The sequence below is a fragment of the Apus apus genome, chromosome 1 (genome assembly GCF_020740795.1).
Source record: "Apus apus isolate bApuApu2 chromosome 1, bApuApu2.pri.cur, whole genome shotgun sequence".
Lineage (NCBI taxonomy): Eukaryota > Metazoa > Chordata > Aves > Apodiformes > Apodidae > Apus > Apus apus.
Genome location: NC_067282.1, coordinates 93,631,308 through 93,643,983, shown reverse-complemented (window position 1 = coordinate 93,643,983; position 12,676 = coordinate 93,631,308). Strand labels below are relative to the sequence as shown.

Sequence of the window (12,676 nt, the reverse complement as noted above, 5' to 3'; positions counted from 1 at the left end):
TGGAGATACTGTATTTCAATATAGAAATTATTTTATTTTTAAAAAAAGGGATGTAATTTAGCATATAATGTGACGTTTTGGATGAAACATTCTGCACAGGTATGTGCAAATATTAAAATATGGGTTCAAAAAGCTGCATTGTTGTTCTTAACTTACAAAATATTGTAAGACTTAAGATCAAAATTTCACAATAGACCATTTGGCACACTATCTTGCAAGGGGGAATAACTTCAAATTAAATCTTTAATTAGTACAGCTTTTAATTATGTTAGTAAGTTATCTTTTGTGGTTACAGTCTTGGAAAGCATAATCTCAATGTAGCTGAGACATCCCACATTCTATAAATAAAACACGGAAAGGACTCAGTTTATTATACTGAAAATCAGGGGAACATTTGTATTAATGTATTACAGCATGAGCTCTAAATAACATTTATGACAATTTGTAAAATCACAGGTTTTCGCTAATTTCACTGAAATTATTTGTGGCTCCAAAAAGATGTGAACATCAATTACAGATATTTAAAGTTCATTTTGAGGTACCTGATGGTGACGACCGTAGTAGCCTCATCTCATTCTAGTTGCTTATTATATTTTCCTTCTTCCTGGATCTTTGGAATCAATGGTCTGAACTGTACAAAGGAAGTATTTACTTATTGAGACTCATAGGAATAGTCTATAATTATCTGAGCAACTATGACCTGTTTTCCTAAACCAGCCACATTTACTAAGCTCTAACGCATTTCGTGACAGTGCATGATAAAGAGTAGTGTATTATTGCTGGAGTATAAACTGTGGGTCACAAAAAAATGCAGGGTTCCTAGATCAACTGGGACACAGATATAAAAAAAAAAGAAAAAGAAGGATCTAGGTGAGGGAAGCTCTAAATACAAGACAATGGGTTTTTTTATGCTGAGAGCAGAGAACTGCAGGGAGAACAACATTGTTGAATGAAGGACATCAAATCAGGGTTCAGGGGAGCTTTGCACTAATCCTGTGTCGTAATGACAGCTTAAAAATTTGGTACTTTGATGAGTTTCGAGATTGACTTAAACCTCTTTAATTTGGCTTGCTGGTATTCAATCTTTTAACTTTGCATTCTTAATCAAAACTGAAAGCAGATCTTTAATCTTGCATGTATAAAATGGAAGATTAGAGGACCCTGACCTGCCTCTGGTAGACAGCTGTTTGCTTCCATTTTTCCTTCTCATTCTCACAGTAATATCAAGTAAGACCCATTTCAAACCAGTAGGAAGGTCTTAAGAGAAAAGGGAAACTACATAAATATTGTTTGACAAGACAAATCTGAACACCTCTCTGATTTCAGTGAAGAAGTAAAATCCATCAGAGCCTCTGTGTGTTTCTTTTAAAACGTTATTAAAGTGATGAGAAAAGAATTCTGTTTAGGCCAGGTTTCTCACTGAAGAGAGCACGCTATATTCAGATTTCATTTGCCCCTAGAACATTTCAGACGGCTATCGGCTTCAGTGCCTACTCAGGCTTAAAAACACACAATATACAAGTAGGAGTCTACAACATACTTTATAGAAATGTAGGAACTGACTTGCAGATAAAAAAGTAAATTTGTGAGAATATTCTACCAAATAGGTCTGGTTTGATTGTAAAGACTTTGGGGTAGGGACAGAGCTTTTTAAAATGAGAAATGCATACAGTAGCTCTGCTAAAATGGCTGGGTGCCTTTACATCAAGAAGCCCCTTTAAACCTATTTAGTATTTGAAAGAGATCATGGTGGCTTTAAGTCAGGGCACCTTAGCTGGCCCCAGCTGAAGGAACCTCACAGTGGGACTTATGGGAGCTAACATGGGACTTCGAACCAGTACTTCAGCAGGCATGCAAGGCATCACAAGGTTCTGTAACCTCTCTTGTCCTCATGCCAGTGTGTTTCTAGTCCTCTAGAGTACCCATGCAACCTCCATTGTCAGAGCCTTTGAAAAGGCAGAGTAAATCCTCTGGACCCAGGTAGTTGGGACACTAGGCTGGAGGCTTCCCAGACTACCAGGCTGCTTTCTCCTGAGACCAATCTGGTAATTCAACTCACTTTGCCACAGCAAGATGGCCCCATTCCACGGTTTTATCTCAGACTTGGCTCGAGGAGAAGGATCACTACATTATGGGTGATTTAATTAGTCCAAAAGTGAGTGCGTAACAGGCATTGCTAATTGCAAGGGAGATCTGGAATTAAAGGGAAAGTCACCTCTCTCCTGTGAACTTCATTTATTCTCCCTGTGTCGAGTTCCCTCACTTGTACAGAAATCTCCATGTCTGAGTTGCCTGACAAAACAATTGCTGATTTTCACTGCATGTAGCTGAGCTGAAGTCATTAAATGTCATTAAAATCTTACTCAATTGCATTAGGAGAACAACAATCTTGATTTCACAATTAATTTTTAATTCTTTGCACTTTCCATCACAGTCCTGCATGGACATGCAACCATGCATGGTTGATCATGAAAGTTATCCTGGTTTATCTGTTCTTGAATTATTCGAGTTACTTAAAAGGAGAAAAAGTCTATGGAAAAGTCATTTCCTGAAGTTCAGTAAGAGTTTTGAACTATTTCCAACTTAATTTTATAGTGGTTAGCTAGAATTAAGCTTTTCTTAACCAGGATTGTTTGCTTAAAGAGCACATACAGTTGGATAGAACAGCAAAAATTATTTGGGGTTTTATTTAAAGGAGGGGGGAAAAGTCAAAAAGAGAAAGACATTTTCAATAGAGACCAGCAAATAAACACTTGGAAAAATTCCTCAGTGAATAATAATAATAAAAAATTCCTCTAGGACTTCTGATGTCATGATTATTTGCTGTGCATTCTTAAGCATTAATATTAATGACACAATCCAAGGACTAAGATGAGATCTTCCTCCCTCCCTTGAGGAAGGTAGCTCAGGATTAAGAAACCTTTTAGAAGCAACCCTGACCAACACTGCTAAGATCTTTCTCCGCCACCTTCCTTAATGCAAACATACACAGTTCCACTTAATAATCTCCATATTTAGCAAGAGGTCTATAACTGCCACAAAAAATGTAAGATTTATTTTTTTCCTTGCAGCTGCCTCTGTCACAGTTCTTGGTCTTTGAAAGGAGCAAGAGAAACTAGTATGAATGACAAAGATCTTTAATTCTCAAATTTAATATTGGAATGGAAAAAAAGTTTAGCAAAACAGAAGTTGGTTGTTCAGCATTTTGGAAGTTACAATTGCTGTTTGAATACGTGAGAAATGAAGAAGTTGAAAGTGTTCTGTAAATATTCAGAAGTGTCCCCACATCCTTCTTATAATTTCTGGAAGCATGATCAGTGAAGTCAGTAAATCATCATGTGATCAGGCAGGCCCAAATAGAACCAAACAACAGCTGGTATTGAAATTTTATTATTTATTAGCTGTTGAGACACTGTTACTCTGTTACTGCTTTATTTATTTATTTAAAAGTATAGGTTGTCATGAAAAATTATAGTAACTTTTATCACCATCATTATCCTCACACAAAATACAGTATTTAAAAAATAAATAATTCAGTGTCTACACATACACAAATTGATACACACACATGCGATTACTGCAGTGTGGTGGACAAAACAGATCTGTCACCTGCAACTTGATGGAGAAAGAAAAGAAGGTGCCAACCCAAGAAACCAGCCTGACACCAGTGATCCCTTTCCTCTCTCCTCAGTCAGACTGGTGGCGTCTTTCACCCTTAGCTTCTGAAAAGTGACTTTTTCTTGAATTCAAGTCCTACTAGTACAAACTTTTTCAATACTTGGTGGTGACTCTTGGTTGTGGCTGCCTTCTACATTCCCATATTGCAACTGGCTCTTTTCCTTGGAGATCTTATTTTCCTAAGTAGGTCTCTTTGCAAAAAGGAGAGAGGAATGAGTAAGAAAACATCTTTGCTCCACTCCTTTTTAACTTCAAACCAAGTAACCCTCTGAATTAGGCTTTCACTGATATTTAGTATTGGACTGAACTATTGGACTAACCATTTCAAATGACTGCAGGAGCTTTCCTTCCGTCTACCTTTTTGTTATCTGAAAGCCTACATTAAAGTAGATCAAATTAATCCCCCTTTTTGGTTTTGTTTAGTTTTTTCTTCCTCTAGACATGTTGCCAAATGCAGGCAACAGAGAGTAGAAGGAGGAAGTAAAGAACTGAACTATGGGATCACTCCTCACAGTCTTGCTAGGCTCAAGTTCAGCCAAGTACTTTGCAGAGGGGAATGGTGAGGGTAAAACTCAGAGTTTCGGCACAGCTTCTAGGCTCAGCTGGCAATATTTAAGGTATATTGGATATACAAGCACTGTCTGAAGACTAGGGCAGCCTCAACTACTGAAACAGCCTGTTATAGGCTTAGTTCACTAGTATGTAAAATGGGAGCTATGTATTTACTGGTTCTGCAACACTGTTAAAATGCATTTGTTAACACTTGAAGCACATACAACTAGTAACATTACCTGCTATCCAAAATCCCCAGCTGGAACAAGACTCTGCTTTTTAAGTGTTCAATGCAATGTAGACTTACTTAAAGGATACCTGAGAAATAAAAAAACAAGACTTAATCTGCTATTTACATTTGGTTTTATTCCACTCTCTAACACTCTCAAAATATTTTATGCCCACAGTTGCTATAAGGAATAAAGCTTTAACCAAAAAAAAAAAATCTCTATATGATTTTTCAGATTTTCTTTCAGTCTTTCTAACTACCCCAAGAAAGTTATTGAAGAACAGTGACAGGGTGACTAGAAGCTCAGCAGACTTTGATCTGCTTACCTCATCCAACTTAACACAGATGTCTATGGGCTGTCTGGATGTGACCATCCACTCCACTTGGCCTGATGTTGAACTACGGTTGTGCTAACTTATCAGACCTGTGGATGGGTGCTTGGATGGAAGCACTGCAGAGGGCACTATCCAGTAGCTACTGATTCCTGCTTCCAAGCTATTCACCATCTAGATAGGCAAGAAGTCTGGTTTCAAAGCTGCCTTACAATAGCCTTCAAAATATGACACCAAACTTGTCCATGCCAATTTATACAATAAAGGAAGAACTACTTCCTTTTACCAGTTTGTAGGTTCCTCTAATTTCAACGTTATTTCCTGATTAATTTTTCCTGAATTAAGAATACTTGTTTCCCCTCACAAACTGCTTTTGGTTTTTCTGATGTATTTACTGACTACAATATGGTTTCCTCCCTATTTGTTTCATCAGTATGATAGTTCCCAATTTTGCTTAGTTAGCTGTTGGCTTTATTTTCATGCATAAAGGGGGCTTTGTGGTCCAGCACTTTAAAATATCTTCTTTTAATCTGAAGTTCCCATTGCCCAAGTTAATCTTACCAGAATAAGAGTTCTTCTGAGAAAAAACATCACCAAAACCTTAAACTCTACTACCTACATGTACTTCCAGGCTTCCCTGCATGAAGCTGGAGAGCTGTCAAAGCTTTCAGTACCATCGTTTAAAGTTATCTTTCCCAAATTTGCTAGGTTGACTCGTGGCTTTCCATTGGAATAGGTCTAAAGGGTGTTTTGATGTCCAGTGCTGTAATAGTCCTTCTTGTAATCATGCACCCACTTCAAGTATAATAGTAAGTGCCATCAAGTACAGAAGACATCACACGACCCTAACAGGTACCACATATGGGAGAGACACATAATAGAAATGGTACTGAACACCTATCGTTAGGCAACCAAATCCCTCTGCCAGCATCATTGATGGCAGCAGCAAAATTAATCACAATCACATGTACTTTACCTTGGAGTTTACAAGGCATCTAGTCCAATAGGGATACTTCCGCGCAGCAATCAAACTACATCCTGCAATTACTGTTCCCACAGTGAGCCCCATTCCTCTGAATTTCTTCACCATGGGGAGAACATAGAATTCGAAAGCATATCCACCGAGCTTTTCCAGATGCTTCCATTTGTCTTAATACTCATTTTACAATATTGTTACAAAGCCTTGTTATAACCTACATTTTTCTGGCCCCCCCCACCAGATCCACTAACATTGCAGCCAGGTTACACTCCTTAGCCATGAGACAGTTCAAGAGCAAAGCTGAAGAAACTACCTGACTTTTTCAATTCCATGCTAGCATCTCTCTACAGAAGAGAGCTGAAACCCACACATCCCGTGCACCAGCGGGCCAGATGAGAGGTGACAACAACTCCATGCCATTACAGAGCAGATCTGGCCTCAACAAGCAGAGGGACTGCAAAGTAGCCCATGCTGGCTTCCCTGCTTCAGATTATCTGTGAAGGAGGTGAAGGCTGCGGATGTCAAAATGCTGTAGCTCTTGAGCTACGCATACAATTTGCCCTGCCATGGTAGTTTATCCATTTAGATCCCTGACTGCTCAATCCTAACACTGAAGACAGTGGGAATAATGGAACATAGCACAAAAGCACTTATTTTTATGACCACCACTTAGTAAAAAATAAAGATCTACCATATCTAATTTACAGTTTAGGGTTACTGTTTTAAAAAGCTGAGATGATTATGCCATCACTTAAAAACTGTGTGGGAGCAACCATGAATAATACTACATCACTTTTTCATGTGTTTTACTTCCTATCTGAATAGCAAAAAAATAGGTTTTGAAGGGGATAAAAATAGCAGAAGAAAAGCACAAGAATTTTCTTCAGTCTTGCACAATATTCTTCTGATTTATAAAAAGATAAATCATAAACCACATTTTAGTGAACAGGGAAGAGAATATAGTCCTGGACCCTGCGAATTCATAGACTTGACTGGTGGTACTGCAGGATGGTGGTCCTGGAGCACACACAAGATTAGGATTCTTCTTCTGTATAACTAGTTGCAAACTGGGAGGAAGAGAAAGGCAAAAAAGATATTAGAAATCCAGGGAGATAGTGCAAGGGGTATTTTGGGTTTTTTCCCTTCATTAGATGGCTAACAACACTGAAGCAAGGTCTGTGATGTAGCCAACATCTGTCAGTTTCCCATCAGTGATTCCGAACATACAGGATGTTGTGGTGCCAAGCGACATCAAACTTGCCCATCAACATTGTTCAGACTGACTTGAGATTCAAAAGGAAATTAAAACCACCATTGCTTCTGAATAATTGGACTTTTAAAGTGTTTTTGCAGGCATTCATAAACGCATCAGCTGGAGTGACTATGACTCCAACTGCTACAGCTTGTTTTCTAACAGGAGAACGAAACCCAAGAAGTATATTTTTTAAAAGATATAAACTTAGCACAGGTAACTACCATGTGTTTAGCACTAACATGACTCTATCCAAGTGACAGACCATCTGTAGAAGATGGCTATGAATGACCAGTTTCAACAATCTGATGCCTCCTGCAACAGTATGAGAAATCATGTTTCTCCCTGCGGTATTTTTTCTGAAAGCATTTGCACATCAAAAAGTCGTAACCAAAATGCCAACCTCAAATTGCAGCTGTTGGATCTCTCAGCATCAAATCACAACTCCTTTGGAAAACAAACCCAAGCTCCCAACAATGCACAGCAGCTGGGTTCTTGCTGTAACAGTTTTTTTGATTGATAGATGTCCTAAATTTGTGAACCTGCAAGCAAAATCTCAGCCACAAGAGTATCTCTGAATGTACTGGAATGACTGCATGGCAAGCACCTCAGTTGCAGCACTGAGCTTTCCTTCCCCCACTTCATTTTTACTCCATTAAGTGCTTCACAGGGTAACCCAGTCAACAAAGAATATTTCTGGGATCAGATACCAGATCTTCACATCAACATAGGAAAAGAGTAAAGAAGGGTTAATGCATTGTCTTGTTTTACTGCTTGGTTTCTTCAGTGTTTCAGGCTGTATTATCAGAGTTTTACAATCCAGTGTTAAATATACTCTCTGGGCTAAAGTGTAACTTTTTGACTTCAGGATGGAGCAGAAATAGTTTTTGCCAGCTCAAATAAAAGATTTTTTAAGCTATTATTGAGATGGGAATTATACACTGGTTATTTCCCATTACTAAGAAAAAAAAAAAACCACATTTGAAATACTTGGAATTTTCTCATAAATGTATAGTAATATGTATATCAGCTTTGAAATACGGATTTTCTTTTTTATGATGTATGTGCTTTCTTGCTTTTAACATTTGCATCTTAATACCTCAACAACAAAGACTGTTCTACATATTGCTCAAACAAAAAGCTGTTTTCCAGTTTAGCTTTGTCATTTTTCAAGCAAATTAATAACCCAAAAAGCACTTATATTACTGCATCTATAGGAAGAGTTACATAAAAAAGTAATAGTATTTTTGGCAATGTTATGTCAGAAAGTTTTTCCATATACTCATGAAAAAAACATATGGTAAAAAATTACTGTTACCATCTCTGTGTCACTGACTTTTCAAGCATTTTATCTATATAAGCAATGAAGAACTACACAAAACTTCAGTCTACAACTGAAATACCAGGTGCAACTTCTTCCTTCTTTAATATACACTCTTAGGCTTAATTTAGCATACTGACATCAACATAAATGATGCTACCATGGTTTTTCAGCACAATAGTTAAACATAGACATCTATTTTATCTCAGCTAATTCTTTCTCCTTCCTCCTTTCTTGTGGGCAGCGTTACATGGCATCAGCTGAGAGCTGCAGCTGATGCTGTATAAAAGCAAATCCTTTCTTCTAAAGCCTGGTTTGTTCAGTTTTAGACCAAACACTTGGTACCACCTGGTACTACTTGGCTTGTTTGAAAACAGCATTCTTCTTCTTCAGAGCAGCACCCAGGAAGAAAGTCCACCAAGAACAGGGAAAGAGGGAACTGAATCATCCACAACTTTGTGGAAATTACCTTCCAATACCTTGCTGAGCGGTATGCACAAACTGGCAAGATCTTAATTTCTTGACCATTAACTGGGGATGCTTACAGTAATTTGATTTAGAAAAAGCTTGATTTTTAAAGCATAATCTGTTTTTTCCCATGTATATTTAAAAGATCCAGTGTTGCTGCAGAATGTAAAAGTGTTCTATTTAGAAAAAAAAAAGTTCTGTTTTAGAAAATATGATATAAACTCCTTAAGCTAACAGCACAATTAATATTACAAAGGTGCTAAAATACCGTTAGGCCAGGTGCCAAGACAAACTTTAATGTATTCTCCAACTCAGTTTTACTCACGATGCAGAAAGCCTTGGGGAAAAATGTCTTAATTATTTTTGCTGTTGTTTTCATTTCTGTGTTGAATTCAATTCCATGAGATATGATATACTTCAAAAATGAAAAGTTACAGATAGGATGCATGCTTTTGGAATTCACACAGAATCCAGTATAAGAACATCAGTAATCACCATGCCACACTTGCATGACTGTAGAAATTAATAAGGTGTTAAACATAATTTGCAGGTTGAAAAGACAGATATTGAAATTTACCTTTAAAAAAAAAAAAAAAGAAGAGTTCACTTTTCCACTTGCTTTTCTGAAGTTTTTAAACCAACAAGTGTGGATGTATCTGTTCTCACTTTCAGAAGTACTAATGTGGTATCATGCTGCCATCTATAGTTTAAGGAAGAAAACAGAACGTACAGTTAAAATTGTAAGAAAAGCCACTGGATCCTTAGCATTTGTGGAATGCAAATGATCCGGGCTTCTCAAAGGATGAGTAATCAAGAGAGATTCACAGACACATTTGCGTGCTCACATTCTAGCATACTGAGCTGGAGTCAGGGCCTTAGTTAAAACATCAGCAAGAGCTCTGTAAGGAGCCCTAGGTTGGACTAAAACCTAGTTGGCTGCCCTTCTCCCACCAGCCCCATCCCAAATCAATGAATCTTTTTGATGAAAAAGCATCTGTTCACATCATGGGCACAAATAAAGGAAAAAAGCAATACTACATCAGCACTTCCTAAAGTCAGGTTTTGTTTAACTGTATGAAACAGAGGTTTTCGAATCTAAATTACACAAGACTCCCACTAGCCTGTACTTTCAAGCAGGTGTTAGCAGCTTGGAAGAAAAAAAGTTACAGAAATAAAATCTTCACATGGAGCTGATGGAGAAAGGCCAGAGGAGGGCGATGGTGAGAGGGCTGGAGCACCTCTCCTACGAAGACAGGCTGAGAGTTGGGGTGGTTCAGCCTGGAGTAGAGATGACCTCCAGGGAGATCTTACAGCAGCCTTCCAGTATCTGAAGGGGCTACAAGAAAGCTGCAGAAGGACTTTTTACAAGGGCTTGTAGTGATAGGACAAGGGGTAATGGTTTTAAACTGGAAGAGGGGAGATGTAGGTTAGATATTAGGAGGAAATTCTTCACTGTGTGGGTGGTGAGACACTGGCAGAGGCTGACCAGGGAAGTTGTGGATGTCCCCTCCCTGGAAGCGTTCCAGGTTGCTCTGAGCAACCTGATCTAGTGGGAGACAACAGATGATTTTAAGGTCCCTTCCAACCCAAGCCATTCTATATTTCTATTATATATTTCGTATCCCTAATTATTCAGGTATCAAAGTTCTTCCTTTCTCAAAGCGGCTCTTCATGAAGTTATACACTTTTGCAGAAAGCTGAGTTTAAATAAAGTCAAGTGTTACAAATTTCCATTAAAACAAACCTAAAAACCTCTTTTCCTGTTAAGAAAATAATGGAAGAGTCTTTTCTGATGTGGAAATCTTGTAAACTACCAAACTACTATCTGACAGTTCCTGGTTTTATTTCCTTTGGTGGTTTTTGTTTTGTTATTTTGGTTTTTTGGTTTGTGTGGGGTTTTTTTTCTTAATTAAAAAACAGAAAACAAAAGGTCCTTGTCTAATTTGGTTCTGTCTTAAATCCCAAAAGCAGATGACACTTTTCTGATGTCCTCTATAGTATTAGAAATACCGTAATTTTCACCTTCTAATTCTGGAATGTTATGAAAACATTGGTCAGGTTTTCATTAACAAAAATGTGCAAGTTACAAGAAGTGTTAAATTAGTACTAGAGCCTACAAAATCTTGTTAATAGTTTTCATCTGTATCCTCATTAATGTTGTGGAGCTTTTGTGTTTGCTTTTACACATCTTGAAGGGGAGAGACAGAGAAAGCTGGAAGCTTTTCACTGGCTATAGTGCTCAGAAAAAGCTGCTCACCAGCTGACAGGGGAAAGAACCCACTACCTGCACACAAAGGATACTTTTACCCAATAACTGCAGTTCAAGAGTATCCACAAGCAAGTCTTCAGTTTCTAGTGAACTTTAAAAATATAATCTCAATAATTCCTAGTGAACATTGACCATGTAATGTGTGTTTCTCTGCTTGACATTGCCAGAATGAAGTATTGTCTGAGCTGCTCAGCTCCCGTTTCCTCTACAGAAGAGATCCAAATACAGTCAGGAGAAGGATGACACATATGTTAACTCCTACAAGGAAGGCATGGCTTAAAGAACTCCAGGTACTCCATGACATTTGTCAATCCAGCTGACTAGCAGATGCTAGCATTCCTAATGGCTTCAGGGAAATTATTTTCCTTTTCATATATATATTTATGTTTATTGCTCAGTGCACTTCTTGGTAGTAACATCTTTAAGTGTGCTGTAATAGTGCCAATAAATTATAGAATAAGTAAGCATTATCTCACTAATATAATCCACCACCAAAGACACGTTCATTCTTAGTCTAAAGCTATTTTTCCCCTTCCACAGTCATGCTACCCCTGCACATAATCCAGAATGTCAATCTAATTAAGTGTTTTGTAGGGAGCAAAACACTGCCCTAAAACTAAAATGAGATTATAGTTTATCTTTTACTTTGCAAATCCTGTTATTGGGTTATCTCACATCCCTTAATCAAAATCTTTTTGGCATAGGGATTATTTGTGTATGTACCTACAATACCTAGCATACATGAAAGCTATTTTTTTTATTGTATCCTTAGAAAGCCACACCGTATTCTGAACAAGTACTATTATAAAATATTATATCCTCCACTTTTGTTCAACAGTGGAGAAGGGAGAGACAAGTAAAAAAAATACCTTCTCTACTCTGAACTAGAAATAAATTGGGTTCTAGCAAGTTCTCCTGCCAAATTCTGTCCTGAATCCTTTCTGGCTCAGCAAGAAAATAAGCACTTTTTCTTCTTTATTTTAAACCTATGACATGGCAGAACACTTTCCCACAACAAATACATTACCTGGACCTTCATACACCACCTTGTTCTCAACAGAAACTCTTGTTTAAACATCCTTTTAATTTCTAAAGCTTCAATCAGAGATGAACACTGCTATCCCTGTCCCATCCCAGTTTACCTAAAGGGAGGGAAAAATGACTGCTAGTGCCCACCATCTGTCACATTAGTATTTACAATTCAGAAAGATTAAAAATAAAAATTAAAAAGCTTAAGTGCAGCATATACAAATGTAAGAGGCTTAAACAGCATAGCACGTGTTTAAATAAGCTTTTACAATATCCATATTAATGAAGTTTCTTTTATTCAAATTTCAGCTAAACCAGCCCATTTTACCTGCCTTTTTTTTTTTCCCTTTAGTTCTGTCCCCAAAAATTCAACCCATAGTAAATCTTAAGGTACCAATATTAAATACTCCTTTACACATGCTGGAGAATTGCATCTGTGTGCTTTTGAGACTCATTCTTTTGAAGAAAACAAAGAAGAAATCAAAATTCAAACAACAGCATATCAAGCAGGCATAATGTCCAGCTTGTATTTCAGTGTCAAAAAGGGACATCACTTTGCTCTGTAAG

At 37.6% G+C, this 12,676-nt stretch overlaps 1 long non-coding RNA gene across 1 annotated transcript; it reads right to left on the bottom strand.

Annotated features, from left to right (window-relative positions):
• Positions 1-345: 345 nt before the first annotated feature.
• LOC127379785 (uncharacterized) lies at positions 346-4,537 on the bottom strand. Its single transcript, XR_007888359.1, has 2 exons — positions 4,470-4,537; positions 346-631 (listed from the first exon to the last, which is right to left on the bottom strand). It is a non-coding gene; the product is annotated as an uncharacterized LOC127379785 (long non-coding RNA).
• Positions 4,538-12,676: the final 8,139 nt, after the last annotated feature.